The 13,413-nt window shown below is 35.6% G+C and overlaps 1 protein-coding gene across 2 annotated transcripts in view; it reads right to left on the bottom strand.

Annotated features, from left to right (window-relative positions):
• LOC106880753 (G protein-coupled receptor-associated protein LMBRD2) overlaps positions 1–12,039 on the bottom strand; it is a 41,938-nt gene extending 29,899 nt beyond the window's left edge. The window contains exon 1 of one of the 2 annotated variants that reach the window (XM_089358470.1): positions 11,259–12,039. The gene's annotated coding sequence lies outside the window, so the exon portion shown is untranslated. Of the gene's footprint in view, positions 1–9,067; positions 9,179–11,258 lie in introns of those variants that run through there. The other variant, XM_089358471.1, reaches the window with a different exon arrangement.
• Positions 12,040–13,413: the final 1,374 nt, after the last annotated feature.

Raw genomic sequence — 13,413 nt, 5'->3', positions numbered from 1 at the left:
CAGTCCAAAGAAATCAATAACTAGAACATCACTCTTTTAATATTGATCCATATCTATGATACCCTGATCTACAATATTGAAATATAGCAATGATTATAATTTGTTAAGGCAGATTTCCAGTAGTCGGGTGCCTTTCCTGTTGCTAACCCTCGCCTGTTTCCAAGCAAGGCAATACTTCCCCATAGCTGGACAGGTTATTCACAGAAGACTGGAAATTAGGCACAGCACTTGCATGTTGAGAACATTCATTTACACCTACCATGTGATTTTAATCTTGACAGGCACTAGCATACCTGTGTGGGTAAGAAACTTGCTTCCCAGTCATGTGGTCACTGCTTGGAATCGAACTCAGAATCTTGGGGTTAGTAACCCACACTCTTAACCACTACGCCATACACCCATGGGCATATAATAATAATAACATTTTAAAAAATACCTTAGGAATGAGAACCCAGGTTCAAAATTTCCCCAAGACACCTGATGAAGGCTGGAGGGTATATCAGCTGAAACGTATTAACAACAAATAAGATGAGGACAAATATCCGTCAAATGTAAATAATGTAAATAATGTACATAATTCCTCGTCTCTTAAATATAGAATGGGGGTCAATGTTGTCAACCTACCCTCTTTCCAGAAAATACTGGCCTTGTGCCAAAATTTGAAACCAATATCAATCAAAATATTGTACATGTTAATATCATAGATATGGACAATAGTGAAAGTACAATGTCAAGATATAATAATGATATTAAGATATATGATATCGATATAGCAATGATTTGCCAGAAAGGTATTACCACAAAACAGACATCATCCCCCTGCTGCAAATATAAGACAAAAAGTTCTTCAATAAGAAATAATTTTTATGTTTATGAACAGTCTTACAGGAACTAAGATGAGGTCACAAATGCAGAATTTATTAATCAATACAACCTCCACTATGAAGTATAAATGAAATATCAACCAATGAAATTACTAAGAAATATACTATCAACCAATGAAATTGCTATCACAAGTGTAATATTGGCCAATAAAATTGTAAGTATGAAATGTAATACTGGCCAATAAACTGCTAAACAGGAAATGTAATAGGCCAATGAAATTACCGGATTGTTATTAAGTCAATAAATTTGGGAGTTACACATCTTCAGATCTCTTATCACAGTTAATTATATTTTCATAAAGGAGAGCATTGTAGCTTGTGTAAAGCATTGTGATATAAGAAAGAATAAAATAATGTAAAGCAGAGAGTTTCTTACAAAGTGAAAATAATTTATTAATCCCTTATATTTCAGGTGACTCACTCATCATCATTAGATGACAGACAAAAAATATGATATAAAGTTTATGGCATATATGAAGCCTGCATTACAACACACATATACACACAGGTATGCACGAGGTAACCTCTATATATTCACTCTACCTGCTAGAAAGAGCAACCAAATTTCCCTCATATCATGCTCTTACTAACTTCATTAAACAATTTTGTTTTGTTGCAAATGAACTAGGGACATCTCAGACCTTTAAGAAATTGAGCTAATGAAGAGAGCCCATAAACAGTTGTACAACATGGTGGAAACACCAGTTGAATTTTCCTTTCTTAGTCTTAAAAAAAAAATCAACACATTAGACAAAGTAATTCTACCTGCACCCACAAAAAGAAAAAAAAACAGGTCTAGGTTTGAATGCCTTTTATCATAGGTGTGTACTCAATCAGAGCTGACCTGGAACTCAATTACTCAAAAGGTAAGGAAGCAAATATAATACACGATTATCTGAAGGAAATAAGACACATTAGTATCAGCCACTGTTATCAGGCTCTAAACCTAAACAGGATTTCAATCGAAGCTGGATTTGGATTTCAGAAGTAAAACATACGAATCATACTGGACAAAGCATAACTTAAGAAATCTTTGGTTATATTTGCCTAGAACAGTCCAGGAACTCTTAGCTTATGTCATCACATGATACCTACTCATCCAGTTTTTATTCACGTGACTGTCTGCTTTATTATTATTATTATTATTATTATTACTATTATTATTATTATTATTATTATTTGTAATTTATTATGGCTAAATATAGTACGGTATCTATTGAAACACATACACATATTGATTTCTTACAAAGAATACAGTGATTTTTGCAAGGTGGGGCTGCAGTCAATTTAAACAGGTCTACTTTTATGAGAACTTATATTTTATCAGCAAGAGTAGGGTAAGATCTAAAACCAAAAACCAGTAGGATTTGAAATCAGAAAAACATTTATCCTTCCCAGAAGAGAGAGATTAACTCTCTTCAACCTTTGTTATTAAAAGCAACAAATGATACAGGAAATTTCAACTCTAAATATCATTATCATCTTTTAATGGCTATCTTCTATGCTGACATGAGTTGGACAGATTGATAGGATCTGATAGGTCTCAGGGATGCATTCTGCTCCCATATCTGCACTAAAAGTGTGTCTGAATGCCCTTCTTAAAAGCTAACCACTGTACTAAGTGCACTGGGTGCTGTTTTCACGGCACCAACACAAGTGAGGGTGCCATACAACCCACAATATTAAGTTGGACTTTGAGTGGGGCTACAGTATACGGGGAGAAAGAGTTAGGTGAGAGGTTAAAGTATGAATGACAGGTTAACAGGAATATCTGGACATTGACAAGGAGAGATGATCACAATAGTTTAGACATAACTGAGAAAAAAATGGTATTTGAGATATATATATACTCTTTACTCTTACTTGTTTCAGTCATTTGACTGAGGCCATGCTGGAGCACCGCCTTTAGTCGAGCAAATCGACCCCAGGACTTATTCTTTATAAACCTAGTACTTATTCTATCGGTCTCTTTTGCCGAACCACTAAGTTATGGGGACGTAAACACACCAGCATCGGTTGTCAAGCGATGTTGGGGGGACAAACACAGACACACAAACATATACACACACACACACACATATATATATACATATATACGATGGGCTTCTTTCAGTTTCCGTCTACCAAATCCACTCACAAGGCTTTGGTCGGCCCGAGGCTATAGTAGAAGACACTTGCCCAAGATACCACGCAGTGGGACTGAACCCAGAACCATGTGATTGGTAAGCAAGCTACTTACCACACAGCCACTCCTGTGTCTATATATATAAAATCAACACAAAAAATGGAACAAGAATGTAGCAGGCAACAAAACATTTGGACAGTTAGACAATACAAAAAAGGACAGGAAAAAACAAGAACAGGTCATTTGGGGCTTTCAATCTTCAGTCGAGCACCAGATTGTCTCAGCAGTTATAGATAGATAGATGGATGGATGGATGGATGGATATCAAACACAGGTATTTATTCTTTGACAATTCCCTAGTAAAGGCACTGTTGAAATATTCCAATAAATCTTTCTATCCTTGAAGATTTCAATGCTTGAGGTTTTATTGTTCTTCAAGCCATTCACAGCAAAGTGGACTTTTTTAAATGTCAAGTAGGTTCTGCCATGCACATCTTCGGTAAGTCTAGATGAGATGTGTTGTAAAATAGCATCTTCACCAACATTAGGATAGCAAACTTGGAGCTGCTCAAACTGTTCCTTCCTGCAGTGACTGATTTTCCTCAGTTTTTAAGAGGTTGTAAAGTTTCTGTTTTTAATTGGTGTCCTGCTATTCATTTAGAAGTTGCAGATGGCCTTTGTGGCATTGAAGAAACTGCTGACATCATTGATGACCATGAGGTGTAGGTTTTCTTATATTTTTTTTTAGCTCTCTCTCCCTTTTCATCATCAGTCTTTTAGAATATGACTAATCTACTGTGTCAGAATTTTGCTTTTCTGATAAGCTTTACTCTTTTTGTTGGATATGAGGGTCTGTGGGCTGTCTACTTCTCTTCATTGAGGTGTTAGGGATCCTTTGTCATTAAACCAGTCTTGTTGTTTCTGTGTCTGTATATCAATGCTTTGTTCATGTGTTGAAGGGGTGGCCCTTTTCAACATACCCAACAATGGTTCTTCAATTATTAATAGGTATTGTTCAACTCTTTGCTGGAATTTTATCCTTTTTGTAATGTTTTTCACAGATGCTACAGTAAATTTTGGGAGTGTTAACTTCCTTAATGTTCTTTGTCTAGGTTTAATTCCAATTCAGCAGCAATTTTGGTTCAAGAGGCAGTATAAACAGTTATCAGTTCATGTGACAGCCTTAATATAGAGTACATCTTTACAGCTACAAGACCTGACACTAATGTACACAATAAAGTACCAGCGTTTAAACCGGAACTTCTACCTGGATGTAGTGGAGAGGCTTTTTTGTTCTGGTGATGCTATCAGGAGCCTCATGCTCTTAACAGGGCAGCAAGGTTGAAATGTGACCTATTGCCCCAAGTTCTTAATGGTAGATAAGGCAGATAATATGAAATTAACTCACACAGTGGTTAGGAAGGTGCGAGAGGGCTGTAGTTATTCTATTCTTGAATTATCTTGCCATTATTGACAACTGAAGGTTTAGCAAAGACTGCATATCTAATTATGTGGTACACCATTCACATGTGAAACCAACTCAGTCTGCATTCTTATGTGTGTTGCAAGAACTGACAATCAGCTGTGGGGGCAGGATTGTTAATGAAGAAGCTCCTAGTTGATATACAGTACACAGGGTGTAAGTTTAGTTTAGCTGATGAATTCTTGCACACAGAAGCAGGAGAGTTTTTTGACATCTATGAATGGGTAAGCTTTTTTTTTATTTTATTTTTTTTTAGGAGCCACTCTACAATGAGAGGGAGCTAGGAAAGGTACCTGAAACAGCTTGCTTCACCTTATTTCCTCTTAATAACTGCACCCAGAGGGACTATAAAACCTTGCAGTTGGAATACTAACATGAAATTCGAAGGTACAAACTTGGATGGATATAGTTAACTACAATGGAGCAGAAATGAGAAGAGCTTTGTTCAGAAACTTGGAGAATTCAACCACCGTATCATTGCTCTCAGCAAGACCAGACATGTAGGACAAGGGTCGGCTAAAGGCAGAGAAAGGAGGTTGCATTTTCTTCGGGTTAGCACACCTCCTTTAGGAATCATGAATCCACAGATGTAACGTTTCTCATAAAGGATATCCTTCTATCCAGGACCTATGAGCTTCCTGTTGGTGACAATGAACAATTCCAGCTCTCTCTCTCTCTCTCTTTCCCACTCTCTTCAGCTCTCTCTCTCTCTCTCTGTCTCACTTCCTTCAGCCATCTCATCCTAGATTTGTTGATGCTTAAAGACAAGAGCATTGAAGTGGTGCCTTTGTCTCCTCACATTTACACTGGCACTTAAAAACCATTAGCAAATGGATGTCAGTATTACACACACAAACCCCTCCATCACATGTGTATGTGTGATGGTTGTCCACTTGTTGGACAATTGTGACCATCAGTGACAAATACAGTTTATTTTTCAAAGAGTATATTTATCTTGAAGTGATTATTGGGTCTTAACATTTTGTAGTTTTCACTGCAAACCTGACACATTCTATTTGCCTTGGGTCTATTTTACATCATCATCATTATCATTTAACACCCACTTTTCCATGCTTGATGGAATTTGTCATGGCAATTTTCTAGGGTTTGACACCCTTTTGTCAACTCACACTTGTTTTCATAGCTAGACATGTTCTCACAGAATATTGGTAACATTGTTCATATGATGGTGACAGTTATTTATAACTATCCCGTGAAAATGAAACAAAGAGGCACTAACGCACCTACCAACTCACACGACAGGCTTCTTCCAGTCTCCATCTACCAAATCTACACATGAGGCTTTGGTCAGTCCAGTGATATAGTAAAAAACATTTGTTCAAGGTGTCATGCAGTGAAACTGAACCTGAAACCATGAGGTTGGGAAGCAAACTTCTTAACCACACAGCCACACCTGTTCTGAACTTCAGAATGACAAGTGAGAACTGATTACACTCTCACATCATCATCATTTAACATCAGTTTTCCATGCTGGCATGGGTTGGATGGTTTGACAGGAGCTGGCAAACCAAAGAGCTGCATTAGGTTCCAATTGTCTGTTTTAGTATGGCTTCTGTGGCTGGAAATCTTTCCCTAGCACCAACCACTTTACTATGTACTGGGTGCTTTTTATGTAGCACCAGTACCAGTATTTTTTTTCACATGACACCATCACCAGTGGTCACCACATTCTATTAGAAAGACTTAACTGATGTACATTGATCATTATGAAACTCTACACTTGGACTCGTGGCATGGCATCTTTTTCGCTGAAAACAAATGCTGTGAACGCAGACATCCATTAAATCACACTCATTTCTTTGTAACATCTGATCTTCTACAGTCTTTTATACATGTCTCACTACCATTTAGCAAAACAAATTTTATATATGCTTTATACAGATGATATACTGAGAAAAAAATACAGAAAAACTCTTGGTTTCCAAATGTAAAAACAACCCCTTTAAATTTCCACCCTTGTCTTATACAAGTAACTAAGCCTTCATTAAAACCATTCATAACATAAATTAGATCTTGTTGGTGACAGAAACTATTGACTATGTTTTAGTAAGTTATCTGAGAAGTTCATCTACTTAATTTAATGGGTGCCCTTTACAGTTAACTATTCCCATCTAGAGCATCTGAAGACCTCCTTACACACAGTCTGACATCTGACATTGCCACGTGTGTGTGGTATGTGTATGAAGAGAGAGAGAGAGAAAGCGAACAGACTGAAAGTTTGTAAAAAAAAAATGTAATGACTGCCTGTCTATGCCACATTTTCAGTATTTAGATAACAATGCCATAAATGAAACAAAATCTATGACACAGATTAAACCAGAAAGAACAACTTATTTTGTGATTATTTTAAACAAAAAACCAGCTATAGGGTAAACATAGCTTAGTTTAATTATCCCTATATCAAGGACAGTCAGAGCCACTGTTATGTCGTATTATCTCTTTTAGTCATCTGCCTCTACAACGAATTCTATCCTCCTTGAGCTGATTCTCTTGTAGGTGACCATCTATTATTTCTTGAAAGTATTCCATGTTGGCACTGCAGCCACCAAATTCAAGTTTGGTGACTGCAGGCCCCAGCATAGAATACCCTCAAAAGGTATTAAATAAGCATCTGATTCTACTCCGTACCAACCAAATCTACAGAGCTGACACTGTTGAAACCTATTCCAAAGACCTGCCTCTCCTCCAAAATACTCCAGTTTTAATTCCATTACCCAGATGCATGCCTTTGTCGTTAGGGTGTTCAGCTCATAATTATAATGTTATGAGTTCAATTCCCAGACCAGATGAAGCATTGTGTCTTTCAACAAGACACTTCATTTTATGTAGCTTCATTCTATTCAGCTCCAAAATGAGTAATGAATACCATTTGAGTGCTGGTGCATTTCTCTCTCTCTCTCTCTCTCTCTCTCTCCAGGTGTCACATCCTGAATATACTTCTGGGTCAAAGGGAGAGAGAAAGAGAGAGTTAAGAAGGTGTCTGTGTCTATTCACACCTACAGAGACACCTAAAAACAATGAGTGAAAACATGGTACAGGTTATACCAAACCATATTCATTCACAGATGATGACTTTTTAAAAAAACAAAAACAAATAAAAAACTCCAAACCTTCTACTAAATACTTTCATATGATTTCTATCTCAGAACACACACACACACACACACTCTCTCTCTCGCTCTCTCTGGTTATTCCCTGCAGCCAACTACGACTTTTCTGCGATTCAAACCAAATTTTCACACTCATGCGCCCTTAATTCCAATCATTTGGCATGAAAAGAAAATGCCAAAACGCCCTTAAAATGTTACTCAGTTTTCACATTTTCAAATTAAAATGTCATGTAGGGCCCTTAAAATGCTAGCAGGCTTTCAACCAGCCAACTAACCAGGTTCACTGTGGCTGGAGATTGTTGATATGAAGAGTTAGGTGAAATAACACGACGGCGAATAAAAGCGGTACCGTAGACTGGGGACAGTCGGCAGCTTACTTCAACTGTAAATGCATTCATTTGCTCGTCTTCTATTAGAGAACGCCTTAAACACTATGGACTTGTGAACTAACCAACAAGCCTTCTTCCCCAGACAGATTAGTAATCATTCAGACTGCTCTTTTATCATTACACAACAATAATAACAGAACGGAGTGTGAGAGGTCAATTTGCCATTTCAGACGATCTCCTTCCATACACAGGTTTAATACGTAATAATGTGTCGATGGAGTCGATGACCAGGGCCGGTAGCAATAAAATACAAACACTGTAGAAATCGATGTCTCTTCAATGTGAATAACCACTTGCTACGATGTATGTAGGGGTGGTAGGGTGTCGTTAAAGCATATAATGCAGGTTATGTGATTGTTATTTAAACCCAGGTCGAAGTAGATCAAGCAGACCCATGATTAAAAGTAATCTAGCCGTGAGCAAACCGTCTTTTTCTTGTGCGCGGGGAACCCAAGATATTATCCAACACGTCATTATTTTTATAATGGTAGGATGTGATTTGAAGGGAGATTTTAACAGCTATTTCATGAAGGTTGAGCCATCATGAAGACACTCCTTCCCTTAACCCGTGCAAGGTAACCTAGGTGGATTTAGTATATATAATTACATGCATGAAACGCAGAAAGATGTTGGGTACACATTTGTTGTTTCATCCCATTTTGCAGTATTTTAAACGCTACACTCTCTCTCTCTCATATATATATATATATATATATATATATATATATACACACACACACACACACACACACACTGATTTACACAGTTTATTCGGTAAATGTATATACATATATATAATTCAATATACGTATGTTTCAGAACGAAATGTTAGACGTGTATAGAGTGGTAATTAGAAAAAAGAGGTGACAAAGGAATAAATGGTGATCATATTGCCCAGTATAGAGCTGGCAAAACAATAATTCGAATGGGACTCGATATGCGTATTACGTAGTATATATTAAAAAAATGTTTCTTTTAAGAAAGTAGTATACATGTTTATTAGAGGTAAAAGCTCCTTTTTTCACACACACACACAACATAGTAGATATACTCACTGAGTGAATACTCAACGGTTCGCATCTCGTCCCCGTGCAGTGATGTTCTTAGCAAAGAGACACCCAGCGCCGTGACATAACCACCCAGGTACCGCTTAAAAGTACATCTTACTGACGATAACAACAAACACAACAGTTATAAGTAACTAATGCCGGGGTCCATCTTCTTAATCATCAAAATCTGGGGAAGGAGAGCGACATAATGATGGTTTATTTGAACTTAAATGACAGATTCACCAGTATTATGACACGTATTTTGGCATAACTACAGATTGGTGCCCCACCGACTTTTCTCGTAACTTTTTTTAAAAAAGTGTATATTTTTCAATGAAATTTTACCGAGATACGTCTTCGAAGGTGTAGATTACAATTACACTGGTGAAATTTTAGGACCCCCACCCCCAAATACGAACTTTTGGGAGGAATTTTAGATCGTTCTTCATCCTTCCGTCTAGATTATGTTATCACCAATTTCCGTAATTTCAGTATTTTACATTCTTTTTTCAGAAATTTAGGTTTGATACATCAACATTACATAATCTAGATTCTCGTAAACGTATTTCTACAGAATGTCATTTAAAATAGGCATTTTCAAGGGAGTTATGAAAGAAACAAAGGTTGGGCGAGGTGAGAATGATTCGAAACTCATAAAAAAATTTTTCTTTCTTTAATGTTATCAATATAACCATAATCTACACGCTCAGAAAAATCTCTCTCCAAAATTTTAGTTTAAACGTATGTATTTTTCACAAAATCTTGGGGCACTAATGTGTAAATATGCACTTATATTTTTCTATAATTAATTTGAAGATTTTTAGGGAAAAATTATGTAAATTTAAACTAATGATCTTTCATTTTATTTATTTATTTTAGATTTTTTTTTTTTCACGTTGATAATCTTTTTTTGACAATAAAATTCATATTTTATGAATACAATTCTTTTCCTTCTCAGTAAATCTGGGGATTTTTTTCTTTTGAAATATGTAATATCATATTTTAACAATAAACCTTATTTGATACATTTTAAAGATTATTTTAAAAAGACAACCTATGTTAATATTTTTTTTATTATAGAATATCATAAAATTAAAAGCTTTTATTAATATTAAATTCGCAAATTTAACCCTAATGAACTACTCTAAATTTTAAATGCTTTTAAAGTAAACAATATTTCAAAATTATTTTAATTCATTTTCTTTTTATATAGGTCTGATAATTAAAAATTGTTTCATTAAGCATTAGAAGTTATTTTATTGAGAATTTCGATAAGAAATCGTAAAGTTGTGTTCATTTCGACAGAAGAATAATATTGATAATGTGGCCAGATTTATTACACTATCTTCGTAAAAGTATTACATACTCGAGATATATATATATACACACACACACACACACTGTGTATACATAGGTTATATAGATATACATATATGCATACACACACATACAACTATATAGATTATATATATTCATACATATTAACAAAAATATGTCCACACACACACACACACCACACATATATAAAGCATATATAAATATGTCTACACACACAATGTATATATATATAAACATAATATATAAAGCATATATAAATGTGTGTATATATATATATACACACACACACAAATACACACATAAACACACAATATATACATATATATATATACATAAACACACAATATATATATATATACATAAACACACACACTATATATATATATATACATAAACACACACTATATATATATATATACATAAACACACACTATATATATATATATATACATAAACACACAATATATATATATATATATATACATAAACACACACACACAATATATATATATACATAAACACACACACAATATATATATATACATAAACACACACACAATATATATATATATATACATAAACACTATATATATATACACATAAACAATATATAAAGCATATATAAATATGTATGTATATATATATATATATATATACATAAACACACAATATATATATATATATATATATATATATATACACATAAACACACACACAATATATATATATATCCACATACACACAATATATGTGGTGTGCAAGTGTGTAGAGCAACAGTTGTAAAGATGAACGTCAATGAAATCACAAGATTAAAACATGAGGAATGCAATATAAGTGAAAATAATATTTTAATACTTACAAATGTGTGTAAACCCCAAACACAAATGGGGAAAAAAACTTCTGAATCCAGACAAGATTTCTTTTGGTGTCCAAATGTCGTGTGAGGACAGCAAAGATGTAATATATACTCCTAGTTGTATAGGGTCCACAACAAAAAGGGCGATTTTTGCTATTTAAAGAAATAATCAGGGAAGAGAAAAGGAGCAGAGGGAAGAAATGATGATTCGTCCATAACAAGTACACTATCGAAATCCAGTGACAACTGCGTCTGTAATAAAGTAGGGACAATAATATAGATGAGTATCTCTGTAATAATATTGACAGGTAGGGCTGGTTGTTAGAGATGTGGGGCTGAGAGAGAGAGAGATGAAGAGACAAGGTGCTCCTTGCCAACCCCGTTAACAACTGCTACTGTTGCTGAGGGGAGAGAGAGAGAGGAAAAGAGTGTGTGTTAGCAGCATTAGACAGAAGTAGGGGGTGATGACAGCTGGTTGATTATAAAAGAGTTTGATGGTAGGTGACGTTAGATTAAATACAATATATATTATCCATGGGAAATTGGTAAGATTATACCATAGTGAGCTTGAGCGCTTAACTGTGTGTGTGTATGTGTACGTATCTATGTATGTATCTATACACACACATATAAATATATATATAGTGGGGGTGGGTGAGAGCTCGGTGGTGTAGAAATTCCAGCTGGAAAGCCGAAATGAAGCCCGTTTGAGAAGCGGTGATGATGTTGGTGACGGCGTCCAGCTAAAGCAGTGCTACTAACTTAGCAGACATCATCCATCGACGTCAGCACAAGGTCACTGCGCATGCGTACCACTTACTTACTCACGCCGCCGACTGACGACGGTTGCAGTCGTAGTAGTGGAGGTGGCCGTCAGTTCGTTTTTACATCTATTCTGTTATTCTTATATTCTTTTGACTTGTTTCAAGTTATTGGACTGCGGCCATGCTGGGGCCACGTTTTAAAGAGGTGGGGGAATAACGATAGTTTTGAAGGTGAAGAAAGGAGTTTAGCGGGTGAAACAATGGACATTATAAGAAGATGAAAAAGAGATAGAAAAGTGTGTAGAGAAAAGACAAACAAAAACAAATTGTCGTTTCCGATGATGAATTTTCCAAATCTCTCATCAAATTTCAGTCTAAGTGGTTAAGTATATCACAGACACGTGTATCCCTTATGCAGAGGTTTTCAATTTTTTTAATATATATATTTATTCGTGGTCCATTGGCAATCAAATGAAATATTACTGATGTACTTGATATGAAAAGATTTATAAAACACCAACAAACTAGTTTTAAAGTTTAAAATTTTACAAAAAAGCGTCGTCATTACCATCATTTAATGTCTGTTTTCCATGCTGGCATGGGTTGGATGGTTTGACAGGAACTGGCATGCTGGAGGGCTGCACCAGACTCCAGTTAACTGTTTTGACATGGTTTCTTTGACTGGATGCCCTTTTTAATGCCAACCACTTAATAGTGTACTGGGTGCTCTTTATGTGGCACCAGCACTGATGATTTTTGCATGGTGCCAGCCCCTTTTGTTACCATATTTCTGATGACATACACTGCCCTTGTTTCACTTATTTTTGGAAATAAAGAAGAATTTAATAAAAGAATATTGTATTATTTAGTTGGATGTTTGGAATAAAAAATTTTTTAAAATTTTTATGGATTTTAGATTTAAATCAAAAAGTTTGTATTAGAAGTAACAGCAATCTCGGGCAGGTTGATATCATAAAAGGATTGTGCATAACAATAAGTATGTAGTGAAACTACCTATCGTCTCTTCTACCTATCGCCATTAGATACAAAACTGCTATCGCCATTCTTCTCATTTGAATATAAACAAACGCGAGCGTAGCAGAGAACCCATTCCTTGTCATCACGTGACTGATCATTATTCGAATCGGCAACTTCTTCGAACCGTTCCCGCCAGAACGCAAATTGACCAATCACAGCCCTTAATAAGGTCACGTGATAGTGTTTTTCTACTACCGTCTTGGAGCCCTCTTAACGCTTTAAATAGAGCAACTCATACCCAACAAATTTGTCTCGGTCCAGTTTCTCTATAGAGACTGCCATGTACCACACGACAGCAGCAGCAACAATCAGCCAGCGACCACTTCAACAGCTTCGTCCAGCCAACGATGACCACC

The sequence above is a fragment of the Octopus bimaculoides genome, chromosome 10 (genome assembly GCF_046866305.1).
Source record: "Octopus bimaculoides isolate indiv1 chromosome 10, ASM4686630v1, whole genome shotgun sequence".
Lineage (NCBI taxonomy): Eukaryota > Metazoa > Mollusca > Cephalopoda > Octopoda > Octopodidae > Octopus > Octopus bimaculoides.
The sequence above is the reverse complement of the archived record's forward strand: the minus strand, read 5'-3'. Positions and strand labels throughout refer to the sequence as shown.